The sequence below is a fragment of the Hemicordylus capensis genome, chromosome 3 (genome assembly GCF_027244095.1).
Source record: "Hemicordylus capensis ecotype Gifberg chromosome 3, rHemCap1.1.pri, whole genome shotgun sequence".
Lineage (NCBI taxonomy): Eukaryota > Metazoa > Chordata > Lepidosauria > Squamata > Cordylidae > Hemicordylus > Hemicordylus capensis.
Window position 1 is genome coordinate 42286505 of NC_069659.1, and position 13553 is coordinate 42300057.

The 13553-nt window shown below is 44.7% G+C and overlaps 2 long non-coding RNA genes across 3 annotated transcripts in view; one reads left to right on the forward strand and one right to left on the reverse strand.

The window, feature by feature from the left end:
* LOC128351288 (uncharacterized) overlaps positions 1-1939 on the reverse strand; it is a 39999-nt gene extending 38060 nt beyond the window's left edge. For both annotated transcript variants that reach the window (XR_008319689.1, XR_008319690.1), the window contains exon 1: positions 1124-1939. This is a non-coding gene — a long non-coding RNA (uncharacterized LOC128351288). The remainder of the gene's footprint in view (positions 1-1123) is intronic.
* LOC128351290 (uncharacterized) overlaps positions 1776-13553 on the forward strand; it is a 96954-nt gene continuing 85176 nt past the window's right edge. Inside the window, exon 1 of the long non-coding RNA XR_008319692.1 lies at positions 1776-2104. This is a non-coding gene — a long non-coding RNA (uncharacterized LOC128351290). The remainder of the gene's footprint in view (positions 2105-13553) is intronic.

Below are 13553 nucleotides of genomic sequence, written 5' to 3' on the forward strand. Positions count from 1 at the left end.
TAGGCAGCAGCCACCTGTTTTGCATGTTAGCCACTATTACTTGTATTTCACACATAGTCCAGTGGCTTCTTCCATTGCTTCAGGAGGTGCTGCTGTGTAGCTCCAGGCTGGAGTGTGATTATTCTTGACACTCTGGAGCACCCAAATATGTTTTCTTGAGTACTTGCTGTGGTGCTGAAAAAACTTATAGCCGGAAACTAAGCATGTTTACTCAGAGGTAAAAGAGGGGCCCGGAGTTGTTGAACACATACTTCTTACCTGCACAACAGGGGCGTAGCAAGGTTGGAGTGGGCCCAGAGATGAGATTTTAAAATGGCCCCCCCCACTCAAAGTCCAGGGCCTCCGCACACCCCAGGCCCCCAAGGATTTAAGTCTGATATTTCAAAATTAGTATGCTGCCTGGAAATACATTTCACTGAATACACACACGCACACTTCACATATATAGTGATATACATTGAGTACTATATATTTGTGCTCCTTTTAATGCCTAGAACACACTAGAAACACTAATGATTAAAATGGCCCCCACGATGCAGATTAGCAAAGGAGACTTTCAACCATGCAGGGTGAGCCTATGTTTGTTTTCTCAGAATTCTGAACAAATTCAGTCAAGTTCGATTCCAGGAGGTTTTTCACAGGAGGCTTTTAAAGCCCTTTAACACACATCTCCTCTGGAATGAAGGTGCTGCATTCACATGTTGGCCAGATTTACCCTGAAGTCCCTGCAAGTTATTGGGGAGCAGTTCACACACAAGAAAAACAAAATAAAATAAAATAAAAGCACCACACATGCTTCACAGTTCTCACTCAGACCTTCTGGGTTGCAAAACAAACTTGAACATAAATGCATTTATGAATGAATGAATGAATGAATGAATAAAATAAATATAATACTGTTTGTTCCAGAAGTTTTCTGCAATTTTCTGCCATGAAACAAGCCACTTATAGGACTTTTTAGATAGTGTTTTTTTAAAGCCAGCAATATTTCCAAGCTGTTTTAAAATAAATATTCAGAGACTTCTCAGTCCCTCCCCCTCCCTATCAAAGCCCTATGGCAAGCAGATCCCTATATATCCGTGGGGGCGGGGAAGGTAACCACAAAAAGTTGTTTACATTCTACCTGGCAAATGCTGAGCAGGGTTGGGCAGGGCAGCAAAGTGTCTGCTGCAGAGAACAGTGGTGGCCACTCTGGCTGTCTCCTCCTTCCTGGTTTGCTTGGGCTCTACTCGAGTTCAGGCTTCACAGAGGCCTACATGGAGCTCTTTGCAGCTTGTCTGTTGCGGGCCAGGAGAACAAGCAGGAGAGAGAGCGAACAGGGCAAGTGGCTGAGGGGACTTGGGGCTGGGCAGGGGGCAATGGGGAGTCACGTGAGGTGCCTCTGGGGGGCCCCTCCAGGCAGTGGGGCCCCCAGACAACTGCCTCCCCTTGCCCGATTGTTGTTACGCCCATGCTGCACAAGGTTCTAGGTTCAGCCTCTAGGATCTCCAGTTTAAAGGTTCCCTGGTGGCAGAGTTGAAAGAGGCCTGTCTTAGGACCCTAGAGAGCTGTTCAGTTTTGTTTCAGTCTCTGACCAGCAATACAGATACAAATACTTTAAGCGTTAATAACAGTTCATCCTAAAGTATAACAATTGGTTTAAGTACAGGCGAAGCTTGAATTCCCGGGTGTTCCGTTCTCCGTAATTACTGCAGATAAGGAAACCGCAAATACTAAGTTACTAGGACTATGCAATCGCAGGTGTTACATTCCCAGAGGACAGAAATCACATTAAAGGTGGCAAAAAACTTTAAAACGGGCAAAATAAAGTTCCCTAATGTGATCTGCAGGCCTCCTGCTGCCCAGCAATGCTCCCCGCCCTGAAGTCTGAATTGCTGCTTTCCCCCACAGTTTTTCTCCCCCGCCCTGCAATTTTTCAAAAAGAGGTTTCTGTCCCAAATGAGCCACAAAATGGTTCCTCTTCATAAAATGGTGGTCAGAAGTGATCTCCAAGGTCATTTCAGGCTATCTCTGAACCATGGATACAAGAAATTAACCCTCTTTTGGCCGGCTATTTTTTAATGTATCAAGGTAGGATGTCAGCCACCCAACTGCGGAGAGTGAGGTAAGCCTGTATTAGTCTGATTCTAGTAGTCACCACACAAAATTGGCTATGTTATATGAAATGTCAGAATCATGGTCAGCAAGAGGAGCTCCAAAAGGATCTTTCCAAACTGGGGGAGTGGGCGACAAAGTGGCAAATGCGGTTCAGTGTTGGCAAGTGTAAAGTGATGCACATTGGGATGAAAAACCCCAACTTCAAGTATACGCTGATGGGATCTGAGCTGTCGGTGACTGACCAGGAGAGGGATCTTGGGGTCGGGGTGGACAGCTCGTTGAAAGTGTCGACTCAATGTGCGGCAGCTGTGAAAAAGGCCAATTCCATGCTAGGGATCATTAGGAAGGGGATTGAAAATAAAACTGCTAATATTATAATGTCCTTATACAAAACTATGGTGCGACCACACCTGGAGTACTGCATACACTTCTGGCCACCACATCTTAAAAAGGACATTGTAGAACTGGAAAAGGTGCAGAAGAGGGCAACCAAGATGATCAGGGGCCTAGAGCACCTTTCTTATGAGGCAAGGCTACAAACACCTTAGGCTTTTTAGTTTAGAAAAAATATGACTGCGGGCAGACATGATAGAGGTCTATAAAATCATGCATGATGTGGAGAAAGTGGAGAGAGAGAAATTTTTCTCCCTCTCCCATAACACTAGAACCAGGGGTCATCCCATGAAATTGATTGCCGGGAAATCTAGGACCAACAAACAGAAGTACTTTTTCACACAATGTATAATCCACTTGTGGAATGTTCTGCCACAAGATGTGGTGACAGCCAACAACCTGGATGGCTTTAAGAAGGGTTTGGATAACTTCATGGAGGAGAGGTCTATCAACGGCTGCTAGCTGGAGGGCTGTGGGCCACCTTCAGCTAGGGTTGTGCATTTTGTTTTTCTGTTTTGTTTTTGGCCCTAATCCAAAACAGCCCCATTTTGTTCTTCGTTCGAAATTGCAAAAGCTGAATCCAAAACGTTATGGATTTTAACGGCCCTGGGACAAAACTAGTGGGTGGGAGTGGTAGTGCCTAATAAGGTGGAAGCTACCACCCAGATTTCAGAGGAATTGGGCAAAGGGCTGATTTTTGGTGAATTGCTGAAGTTTAAGTGCCTTGGGGCACTGCCACTCAACCCACTGTTTTGCCCTTCAGGCCCCCTTTCTGCCCCAAAGACATGTAAACTTCAGAAATTCTTTAAAAATTAGCCCTTTCCCCAATTCCTTTTGAATCTGGGTGGCAGGAGGCACCCATTGGGGCACTACCACCTGACCCACTCTTCTGCCTCCAAAGCCCCATTTCTGCCCGAAATCCACCCCAAATAACATCACCACACAACAACAACAACAGCAGAGCTTTGCAAAGAACCAGGCAGATTTCCAAAGGTCATGCACATCCACCCCCCCCCCCAAATGCAATTTATCTACACACAACAGTGTGAAACAACAACAATGAAATGCACACTGCCCCACTGGCCAATGTGGGTAAATTTTACCCTTAAACTTCCTAAAAAGGAATAAGGAGGCAATTGCTAGCAGATCAGGCTGGAAGGGCTAGAAATTCAAACAGATGTCAAAACTCAAAATGGAGACTGAAGGAGAAAGACTTTTCGCGATTGCAAAATGGAGTTCCAAAACAGCCGAAACAACAAAATGTTTTGTATCCGAAACGGATATTTTGTTTTGGTCACAAAATTTTCTATTTTGAGCATTGGGTGTTTTGTTTCGGCTACAAAACAGCCGAAATGGCCTGTTTTGGGCACAAAATATTTTGTATCCCAAATGAACTGTACACCCTACCACCAGCCTCAAAGGCAGGATGCCTCTGAGTACCAGTTGCAGGGGAGTGACAGCAGGAGAGAGGGCACGCCCTCAACTCCTGCCTGTGGCTTCCAGCATCATCTGGTGGGCCACAGTGTGAAACAGGATGCTGGACTAGATGGGTCTTGGGCCTGATCCAGCAGGGCTGTTCTTATGTCCTTATGTTCTTAAGAGGAAAGCAAACAAAAACCTCAGCTAAACGGACTGGAGGAGAGATGTTGCTGTGTGTCTGAGTGAATTATGCAGGGCTACATGGGCCAGTGGTCTGACTTTGTTTATGGCAGTTTCACTTCTAACTCACTGAATTTGCTGACATTTCCTAGAAAATGCAGCCCAAGTCATCTTTTCAGCTTAATCTGGCATCTAGGAAATGATTCCAACTCTTGCTTCAGGCAGTTTCCTGTGGGAGCACACAAGGAATGAGTATCTTTTATGTATGAACACAAAGGCCCTTGAAAAGAATCACTGGGGCTAGTCTCACGATCAGCAAAAATTGGGCTAGGAGAGCCTAGCCCGATTTTGGCTGATCGTGTAAACCACCAGGCTCGCAAGTGAGCCTCGTGGCTTACAAGCGGCTAGCCCGCTTTTTTAGCCCTCCCCTTAGCCCGGGTTTGTGGAACGAGCGCTCTGCAAACCCCGGCTTTCCGATCGTGAGTAGCTGTGGTGCGGCTCTGCAGCATGGCTACTCATGAGAAGACCCCCGGAAGGGAGGCGAAAAGCCGCCTCCCGGCTCCGGGGATCTCCCCAGTATGCCCTGCACGCTCACTCAGGGCATACTGGTCCTGAGTGAGGACTCCTGCTACCCTGCTGCTAACTGGGCAAAGAGGCACCTTTTACCATGGTGATTCTCTTTATTGAGCAGGGGGAGAGTAACTGACCCTATCCACCCCCAGCACAGTACCTCCAGTGACTGTTGCTGGTGTCTATCTTGTATGTGTGGGTTTTTTTAGAATGTGAGCCCTTTGGGGACAGGCAGCCATCTTATTTTGGAAGCGCGGTATAGAAATTGAATTAATAATAATAATAATAATAATGAGCACCTCAACACCATAGGGGCCACAGAAATCACCATCAGCCAATTACAAAAAGCAGATTTACTGGGAACAGCCTATATTCTGCGACAATATCTATAACAACAGCAACAACATTGACAATAAAATTCTCGCATCCCAAGGTCCTTGGGAAGGACTCGATGTCTGGATAAAACAAACCAGTCAATAACACCTGTCTGACTGTGTAAAATAATAATAATAATTATTATTATTATTAATGGAGCTTCCGGGGGCTGCGTGGCCCCCGAGCTCCCCAGCCCCCGCTGGCTCTGTCACAGAGCCGGCAAGGGTGTAACTATAGGGGGCGGGGGGGGCACGTGCCCCGGGCGCCATCTTTTCGGGCCACATGGGGGGCGCCACCATGACCAAACTTAAAAAAAAAAATTTAATACACATTTCTCCTGCTCAGTGCAGCAGCGCTGCAGCAGTCAAGGGAGCACGTCGGCGCCCCCTCCCCCACGAGCGGTCCCTTCCGCACCACCTGCGCCCCCCCCATTGCTTTGCTGGCGGCCAGTCAGTGGCCTGGCTTGGTGGCGGCGGGCCCCTTTCATGCTGCTCACTGCGCCTGCCCGCCCACGCCCCCCCCATTGCTTTGCTTGCAGCCAGTCAGTGGCCTGGCTTGGCGGCGGGCACCTTTCATGCTGCTCACTGTGCCTGCCTTTGGCTGAGGCTCGCTCGCTCCTTCGCTCGCTTAGTCTGGAACAGCCAGAAAGAGGCCCTCTAGTGGCTTGCCAGCCAGAGGGTCTCTAGTCAGTGATGCACGCATGCGCAACTCGGTCGGCATGCCGTGTCACGCTGCACATGCGTGTGGTGCATCCATCCTCCTCTGTTCGCCTGCACGTGGTGGCGCGGTCGCCGTCACGGAGGAAAGCGTGGTTGCTGGGGCTGGGGCTGCACTGCAGCAGGCTCAGGCAGGACGACGAGGACACACACAGACACGCGCAGGGAAGAAAGGATTCGGCGGCGGGCGGGTGAAAGCAGCAGACCTAGTGTCAGGGTGAGAAATTGAATGAGTTGCAAAAACTACAGAAGCCACATGTGGAAAAAAAAACATATTAAAGAATCAGGCTTTTATTTAGCTGCCCAACTATGGTTCTCAGATGCCTAACAGGTGTTAATGTTTGCATTATATGCTCCTTTCTCCACCCCAAAAGAAAGAAAAACAATCATAAAGATTCTTTGGCACTCAATCTTAAATGCATGCATGTATATGGAACTGAGAGTCAATTCCCACAGCCTGGGTAGTACAGAAGTGTGAGTTGACTCAAGCAGTGTAACATAGCTGCCTGTGCATTGTTACAAGGTGTTTCGAGAGAGTTTTACCATGAGTTCTGCTTGCTGGCATGCTCGTTTTTGCACTGTGAAAGCTTGCCTTGTGATCTCAGTTTACGCTGAAGTGCTCCTATAACAGCTCCATCTCAGAAAAACCTGCAGTGTTAGCTTTAACAAGTGCCTGTGGTATCCTGCTAAAGACACAAAGTTTGGCAAGAAAAATGGGGGAGGGGGTTATATGCCAGGACCTTTGGAGATTGTCTCTTGCTTGTGAGGAAAAACCTAAGTATAATGTGGTGTGTATCATCAATCATTGCATCATAATTCTGTTGTTTGAGATACAAGCCAACTCCACAGGGTTGCTGCTTGTGAGGAAAAACCTAAGTATAATGTAGTGTGTGTCATCATTGCATCATAATTCTGTTGTTTGAGATACAGGCCAACTCCACAGGGTTGTTGCTTGTGAGGAAAAACCTAAGTATAATGTGGTGTGTATCATCATTGCATCATAAAAATTCTGTTGTTTGAGATACAAGCCAACTCCACAGGGTTGTTGCTTGTGAGGAAAAACCTAAGTATAATGTAGTGTGTATCATCATTGCATCATAATTCTGTTGTTTGAGATTCAAGCCAACTTCACAGGGTTGTTGTGAGGAAAAATGTGTGTCAGTCAGATGTATGCTGGGGGGGCGGCGGCGGGGGGGCGCGGCGGGAGGGCGCAATTTCAGTGCTTGCCCTGGGCGCCATTTTCCCTAGTTACACCTGGGTGGCTGATCCGGCTGCCCAGCGCTCCCTTCTTGCTCGTGTGCGGGGAGAGTGGGTTTAGCCCGCTCTCCCCACTCACCCTGCTAAACCAGGTCTCACTGATCATGAGACCCGGCTCAATGTGTGGTGCCCTGTCTGACACTGGTTTAACTCTAAGGTTTAGCATGTGTAAAGGTGATAAAGGCCTCTACTTTGAAATGGGTGTGACCAGTTTTCTCTAAAACCAGAATATTCAGATGTTGTTGTCTACAACTCCCATCATCCCCAACTACAGTGGCCATTGGCTAGGGATTATGGGAATTGTAGTCAATATCTGGGAAATCCCTGTTACAGGCAACACTGAGTGTGATGCTTGTTTATTGTTTGTGAATGATCTTAAAATGCTTCCTGAGTGGGAAGGCAATGAGAATAGGGAAATCTATGAAATGGTTTTTTAATCCATTCAATCCAGAAGTCTTTAATTTTGTTGACTATGAAATATATCTATTAGGCAATGACATAGTTTTTTAACAGCACATTCTTGGTGGAGCTTGCACAGTGGTATGGGGATTATGTTGATTTGGGACTTTTTGTGACTTTGGACAGATTGCAAACAAATGATGAGCTCTCACTATCTCCTGGCTCACCAATGCACACTTATTTCAGTGGCATTCCTAGAATCAGTAAGCTATAGAGCCAGTGTGGTGCAGCTGACAGTGTCAGACTTGGACAGGTTCTGCTGAGCAGCTGTATAAACAGCAAGTCACGGCTCCATTACAGAATAAAATGTATGTACTGAACACTTAGGTTCAAATCTGAACTCTGCCATGAACCTCAGTGAGTGACTATTACCATCTCCCAGCCTAATCTACTTTACTGAGTTCTGAGTGTAAAATGAGAGAATCCCCTAGATCAGGGATTCTCTATGTTGGGTCTCCAGATGTTATTGGACTTCAGCTCCCATAATCCCCAGGCCCAGTGGCCTTTGGGACCAATAACATCTGGGGACCCAGCATTGAGAATCCCTGCCCTAGATCCTTACATGTGTCCCTTGGTTGGGCAGTATATATACATGCAGTGAAAATAAATTTAACACGTTGTCTTGCATCATCCTCATAAATAGTTCTCTCACCAAAAAATAGTTCCATAGTAAGAAGCTGCCTTCTACAGAGTCAGACTGCTAGTCCATCTAGCTCAGTATTACATATCGTGACTGGCAGCAGTTCTCCAGGGTTTCAGATGGAGTGTTCCAAGACGGCGATTTTACTTTGATTAACCACAGAAGGGCAAGTTGTATTCACATATCATCCAGCTTTAAATCGAAGTCCCTGCGAGCTATCAGGGAGCACTCCCTACACGATTCGGCTTTTTCATTGCTTATTGGAGCTTAGTCCGATTTATGTCCTGGGTTAAAAAATATATAGAGATAGAGACAGATAGAGATAGATAGATATAAAAAATAATCCACTTTTTGTAACAGCCTTTTAGGGAAATTTGAAATATCTGCTCTTCACTCTTAATCCTACGGTAAAGCCTGCTGTCTAGGAAAGCTCCTGGCAATGCCATGGATTGAATCTGAGACCTTCTGCATTTACCACTGAGCTACATCCCCATCCATTCACACAGTAATTTCACTGCATCATCTTTTGCTAGATTTATGTTGTCATTTGGTATCATAGAATAAGAGAGGGAGTGTCTTAGGACATTAAGTGAAGCTCTTATATTTACCTTCAGAGACAGTCAGGTTAAGCTTTAAGTTAGCCATGTCAGCATTAATTGTTCCCAAAGGCTGATGGTGACTTTCAGTTCGTGTAATTCAGTGTTTTGATTCTGACTTCCATGAAGACTGTTGAATTAAGTCACTGGAGAATCTGGACTTGTCTCCTTTGGTGCTGTGTTGCAACTGTAGCTTAAAATAGCAGGTTTGCTTGCAATAGCAGGTTGCAGTGAGATGTTTTCACGCTGCACTGAAAATAATGGAGTGAGAAAGAGAACAGGAAAATGCCATGCAGGCAAATACCTGTAGCTATATGGATTGTGCATATTTCTGGCTGATTAAAGAGACCTGTCTGAGCAGCATCCTTCTCTTTGATTCTGGTGTATGGTTCTAGCTTAAGGTTCAATAATTAAATCCTGTGTACTAGTTTTAGATCCACACTGTTCACTGGCAACACAGAGGAAAAACTAGCCGATGTCTTTCCCCTCACCTCACACAGACAAGGTCATTTAAGCAAAACAAAACAAAACACCCTACAAGGTTGGTGTTTAGGACTATAAGAAGCTGCCTTATACTGAGTCGAACCACATCCACACATCGAACCACATCCGAGTGGAATAGAATCCACATTGCAAGATAGGTGCTAGTCTCATCAGATCCAAGGAATCTGCTTTATACAGTCAAACCATTTGGTCCGTCTAGCTCAGTATTGTCTACATTCATGGCAGTGGCTCTCCAGGGTTTCAGACAGGCATTTCACAGCTCTATCTGGGGATGAACCTGGGATCCGTGTGCAAAGCAGACGCTCTACCATTGAGCAGATGCTCTATCACTGAACTACAGTATAACCCCAGTATGTCAATTCTGTTGGTGTGTGTCATGCAGGTGATTCTAGGCATGTGTACTCAGAAGGAAGTAACTTAAAGTTCAAGGATTTCCAGGTGCATAGCATTGCAGTTTTAATTTTATAAACCAATTCAAAAATGTACAATTGATGGGAGATAAGTAGGGTGAAAATACAATAGTGAGGCGGCAGGACTTATGATGCCCGCTGAGCAACATTTTATTTTGACTTCCTCTTGTTAAAAGGTTCCTTTTCTCTCAGGATAAATAGAATAGACTCTGAGAACTATCATTTTATTGGTATTGTCAGGTCTGAAATAAATTAATTCACCAGAGTAGGTACAGTGAAAATGAACGTTTAAATGGTTTTTGACTTTAGGGAAATATAGAGTAGGAATGAAAACAATATAAGATAATTAAAATTGGTGCTAACTGCTTCATGTTTCAGTGGTAAATCAGTTTAACTGCAGTCTGGAAAAATTTTGTACACCTAACAGACTATAAAATCATTGGGATGGGCTTGCAATGTAATCGCAGGCAGTATTTTGTTTGGTTATACTATTGGATTTTCTCCTTAGGATCCATCCTCTTGGGCTTGATAATGTAGAGCTATGCTGATTTAAGCACAGGGGCCCCAATCCAGATATAGGATAGAGTTACATATGCAACAGAATGAAGTAGCAAAGTCCTAAGATGGTAGAGGGATTCTGCTATTTCACAGATGAATTGCATTTTTTGAATGTTCACCTATGTGTAAACAACAAACAAACAGTTGAGTTGCATTCATGGTTCTCAATCCACCAGGGGTATCTATAATGGATGGGAGCCTACTTATGCACAAGGATCTCCCTTGCTGTCTTGGAGTGATGGACTAGAAATAATCCAAGCTTGAGAGTGGCACTGATTTCCATTAATCTTCTATTTCTGCTTGAGTACCTTCTTTAACAGCATGTGCTCTAAGAGTCTATTTCCTCTTGCTATTCTGGTCTCATTGAATAAACTGTAAATAAGTAGGTTCTTCTAACATTGTATTATCTGGATGCTCCTTAAATGTCCAAAAGTAGTGTGACTGTACGTGCATGTGTGTGCGCGCACACACACCTGTGAAACCCCTTCATTTGGTACTTGAAATAAAAATAGAAAGGCAGCGTCTTAAGAGACCAAGGGCATACTGTTTGCTTTCTGCTGACAAGCTTGCTTTTTTATCTTGGATAGGATAATGGTAGACATTAACCAATGCATACAGTTTGAAAAGACTTTCACAGTGAACTTATAATGAACTTTAATAAGAAAGGAGAACAAAGGAGGGCTGAAATACAGTTCAAAACTTTGCATGTGGTAACACTGGCTGTTATCACACTAAATGTTCAAAGTTGACAGGCAATTCAGTGGCACAAAGAGCTGAAATGAATGGCTCAAGTGTGTGTGCCAGGTGTTACAGATTCACTTCGGAAGGTGTAGCTTATGAAATGGCGTTCTTGGCTGGCCAACAGAGACTTGGTGGTGACTCTTTCCACTCCCTGCAGAGTGTGTGTGGAAATGGCTCTGGTCAAGGGCCTAAAATGCATTTGTGCATCTCTGATCACCATGTTACTTTCAAGCCTCAAACAAGTTTGCTTAAAGGATATATCTGGGCAAGTGAATATGTTTTCAGCCTTATAAAAACACAATTCAACTGCATTTCACAATGAAGGGTTGATAGATAAAACTCACTATGGAAAGAGAACATACAAGCTGTCTTATACAAAGTCAGATTATTGGAACATAGGAAGCTGCATTATATCCAGTCAGACTGTTGGTCCATCTAGCTCAGTATTGTCTTCACAGACTGGCAGCGGCTTCTCCAAGGTTGCAGGCAGGAATCTCTCTCAGCCCTATCTTGGAGAAGCCAGGGAGGGAACTTGAAACATTCTGCTCTTCCCAGAGCGGCTCCACCCCCTGAGGGGAATATCTTGCAGTGCTCACACATCAAGTCTCCCATTCACATGCAACCAGGGTAGACCCTGCTTAGCTAAGGGGACAAGTCATGCTTGCGACCACAAGACCAGCTCTCCTCTCCTCAAAGGTTACAGACAGGACTCTCCCAACTCTACCTGGAGATGCCAGGGAGTTTACCTGGGACCTTCTGTACTGAGCTATGACCCTGTTCCCTAAGGGGAATATCTTACAGTGCTCACATGTAGTCTCCCATGCAAATGCAAACCCAAGTGTACCCTGCTTAACAAAGGAGACAATTCATGCTTGCTGCCACAAGACCAGGTCACCTCCCCTACTGGCCTAGCCAGCAGAGTATTGTCCACTCCAGATTAGATTCAGTTGTCCAAAGTGTTGGATGGTGGCCTTTTCCAGGCCTTCTACCAGTGATCCCTTTCACAGGAGATGGCAGATATTTTATGTGCCGAAAAAGAAACAGCCTAATTATAAGTTGTAAGGCAAAACAGATAAAGAGTTCATTATCCATCCTACCCCCCTTTTTGGAGCAGGAAATTCAAGATTATTACAGCTCACCGATATGAAGTAATAGGTGTAATTCATCTTGCTGGGGAAAGAGTTCCTATAAGCTCAAGCAATTCTTAATGCTCCATGTAGAAACAATTGCTTGACTGCTAGCAATTAGTGCTGCACAAAATTATGGCCATGATTTTCAGTCAGTGACCTATAAAACAAAGCCCAGCACTGCAGTTCACTAAATAAAAGCTATGCAAGATGACAATGAAATGGACTCAGGGTTCCAGAGAGTCTAAACATGTCACCTTTGATTTCTAAATGTTTTTAATGAGCTTTAAGAGTGGAAATGTGCAGTCATACAACTAAGGATGTCATATGGAACATGCCAAATAGGATCCAGGCTCTCAGCAATACATACTAAACATTTTCACAGTCACCTATTTTAGGTTGGTCATGCTTCTCTAAAAATAATCAGGGTAGGATTTTCTGTCCTGTCAGTTTAATTGGAAGGAGTTTGTCTCCAAATTAGCTAGGTCGCTTGGGACCAATAAACTTCAAATCACTTTGGCTGCTTTCCATGATGGAAAAATTACTCTGTTAGCAAATGCACTATACATGGGCTTTGTCAGATGGTTATGGTGATCTTCTAATGCTGGGCTCTTAGCAGGGTGTGTGTTTCCTCCGCTGAGTACAGCATGCACCTGTGTTTGAACATTTTTGGGGTGCTATCAAGATTATATATGTCAGTCCCATTTTAGAGCAAAATGCTATTTCCACTTGCTAATTTCAGATTTACTACAACGCTCCATTTCCAAGAATGCACTCGAATTCTAATACACAGTAAAATGGTACAAGTATTTTTACTATGTTCTTTTCCCTAAACCATTGATTAATTTTTATCACATCTTCTTTCATCTCTAGCTGCAGAAAAATGGTCTTCAGTGGTGTGGAGAAAACCTAGTTTGCAGTGTTTACAACCAGCTGGAGTATTCTCCAGATAGACTTACAATTTGGAGCTCTAATTAATCTCCCGGCCAGTTACATGTGTTGCAAGCTGGAAGCGTATTGTGCTTTAATCTTTTTAGTTAACTAATTCTTCTGGAGTAATTTCCTAATGGATGTCCTCAAACTGTACCACCTTTTTATGTGCATCTATCAAACAGGCCTATTTTTTTAATGTACTCTTGGGGCCCAGGGATAGCCCTGCCAGACGGCAGACACACACTCACTGGGTGCAGGCAATCAGATGGAGACCAATGACAACACAGGCAAGCAAGGAAAAGGGGACAGAGCATCTCGGACATATCGATCAGTGTTCAGAGATGAGGCATCTGGGCTTGGGATGTGACTTAATGGTAGAGCATCTGCTTGCATGCAGAAGGTCCTAGGTTCAATCCCTGACATTCCAGGTAGGACTGGGAGAGATTCCTGCCTGAAATCTTGGAGAAATGCTGCCAGTCAGTGTAGTCAATACTGAGCTAGATGGACAAATGGTCTGACTGGGTAGAAGGCTGCCCCAGAGGAGGGGTAGCAGCCTCTTGCAAGACTACCAGGATTGC